This window comes from Lissotriton helveticus, chromosome 8, assembly GCF_964261635.1.
Source record: "Lissotriton helveticus chromosome 8, aLisHel1.1, whole genome shotgun sequence".
NCBI lineage: Eukaryota > Metazoa > Chordata > Amphibia > Caudata > Salamandridae > Lissotriton > Lissotriton helveticus.
The window spans coordinates 51,854,537-51,857,036 of record NC_136069.1 but is presented as its reverse complement, the minus strand read 5'-3'; the positions used below and the strand labels follow the sequence as shown (position 1 = coordinate 51,857,036).

At 40.0% G+C, this 2,500-nt stretch overlaps 1 non-coding gene across 1 annotated transcript; it reads right to left on the bottom strand.

The window, feature by feature from the left end:
• Positions 1–412: 412 nt before the first annotated feature.
• Positions 413–485, bottom strand: TRNAF-GAA (transfer RNA phenylalanine (anticodon GAA)). Its single transcript has one exon. It is a non-coding gene; the product is annotated as a tRNA-Phe (tRNA).
• Positions 486–2,500: the final 2,015 nt, after the last annotated feature.

Sequence of the window (2,500 nt, the reverse complement as noted above, 5' to 3'; positions counted from 1 at the left end):
AGGAGTCCTGTATCATTCAGCAGTTAACTTGTGCAATGGGTAAATAGCGTTTTTGGGATCCGGGTTAGGTAACGTTTTTTTAACTCTGAATAGACTAGCACTATATTACCCAGACGTATGTGGCCTGAGAAGGTAAGCAATGTCATCTGACTACTGACATCTGTGTGCAAGGGGAAGTTGAAGGTAATGCAGACAAGAGTTTACATTACAAAAAAGCATGAAATGGGAAACATTCATAGTCTAACCTGAAGGCAAGAAATGTGGAAGCAAGTTTAGAAGGAGGACACAAAGCAAAGTCTATGTTAAATTGCTTGTGTTGTATATCAGTTAGAAAAAATTTGATGAATAGTGGAAAAAGTACTACAGCTGATTTCAAGACCTATTTTGTTAGAAGCAAGCAACCTCTCAACTGTGCTGAAACCCGGGATTGAACCAGGGACCTTTAGATCTTCAGTCTAACGCTCTCCCAACTGAGCTATTTCGGCCTGATGCTAGCTGTGGTCTTCATACTTTGATTTGAACCATTCAACAAACTAGATGCATGACCTGGATGTTTACCCTTATATGTTAGAGATATGTTTTAAGGAGTCCTGTATCATTCAGCAGTTAACTTGTGCAATGGGTAAATAGAGTTTTGGGATCCGGGTTAGGTAGCGTTTTTTTAACTCTGAATGGACTAGCACTATATTACCCAGACGTATGTGGCCTGAGTAGGTAAGCAACGTCATCTGACTACTGACATCTGTGTTCAAGGGGAAGTTGAAGGTAAGGCAGACAAGAGTTTACATTACAAAAAAGCATGAAATGGGAAACATTCATAGTCTAACCTGAAGGCAAGAAATGTGGAAGCAAGTTTAGAAGGAGGACACAAAGCAAAGTCTATGTTAAATTGCTTGTGTTGTATATCAGTTGGAAAAAATTTGATGAATAGAGAAAAAAGTACTGCAGCAGATTCCAAGACCTCTTTTGTCAGAAGCAAGCAACCTCTCAACTGTGCCGACACCCGGGATTGAACCAGCAACCTTCAGATCTTCAGTCTAACGCTCTCCCAACTGAGCTATTTCGGCCTGCTGCTAGCTGAGGTCTTCATACTTTGATTTGAACCATTCAACAAACTAGATGCATGACCTGGATATTTACCCTTATATGTTAGAGATATGTTTTAAGGAGTCCTGTATCATTCAGCAGTTAACTTGCGCAATGGGTAAATAGCGTTTTTGGGATCCGGGTTAGGTAGCGTTTTTTTAACTCTGAATGGACTAGCACTATATTACCCAGACGTATGTGGCCTGAGTAGGTAAGCAACGTCATCTGACCACTGACATCTGTGTTCAAGGGGAAGTTGAAGGTAATGAAGACAAGAGTTTACATTACAAAAAAGCCTGAAATGGGAAACATTCATAGTCTAACCTGAAGGCAAGAAATGTGGAAGCAAGTTTAGAAGGAGGACACAAATCAAAGTCTATGTTAAATTGCTTGTGTTGTATATCAGTTGGAAAGAATTTGATGAATAGAGAAAAAAGTACTACAGCTGATTCCAAGACCTATTTTGTTAGAAGAAAGGAACCTCTCAACTGTGCTGGAACCCGGGATTGAACCAGGGACCTTTAGATCTTCAGTCTAACGCTCTCCCAACTGAGCTATTTCGGCCTGCTGCTAGCTGTGGTCTTCATACTTTGATTTGAACCATTCAACAAACTAGATGCATGACCTGGATATTTACACTTATATGTTAGAGATATGTTTTAAGGAGTCCTGTATCATTCAGCAGTTAACTTGTGCAATGGGTAAATAGCGTTTTTGGGATCCGGGTTAGGTAACGTTTTTTTAACTCTGAATGGACTAGCACTATATTACCCAGACGTATGTGGCCTGAGAAGGTAAGCAATGTCATCTGACTACTGACATCTGTGTTCAAGGGGAAGTTGAAGGTAATGCAGACAAGAGTTTACATTACAAAAAAGCATGAAATGGGAAACATTCATAGTCTAACCTGAAGGCAAGAAATGTGGAAGCAAGTTTAGAAGGAGGACACAAAGCAAAGTCTATGTTAAATTGCTTGTGTTGTATATCAGTTAGAAAAAATTTGATGAATAGTGAAAAAAGTACTACAGCTGATTCCAAGACCTATTTTGTTAGAAGCAAAGAACCTCTCAACTGTGCCGAAACCCGGGATTGAACCATGGACCTTTAGATCTTCAGTCTAACGCTCTCCCAACTGAGCTATTTTGGCCTGCTGCTAGCTGTGGTCTTCATACTTTGATTTGAACCATTCAACAAACTAGATGCATGACCTGGATGTTTACCCTTATATGTTAGAGATATGTTTTAAGGAGTCCTGTATCATTCAGCAGTTAACTTGTGCAATGGGTAAATAGAGTTTTGGGATCCGGGTTAGGTAGCGTTTTTTTAACTCTGAATGGACTAGCACTATATTACCCAGACGTATGTGGCCTGAGTAGGTAAGCAACGTCATCTGACTACTGACATCTGTGTTCAA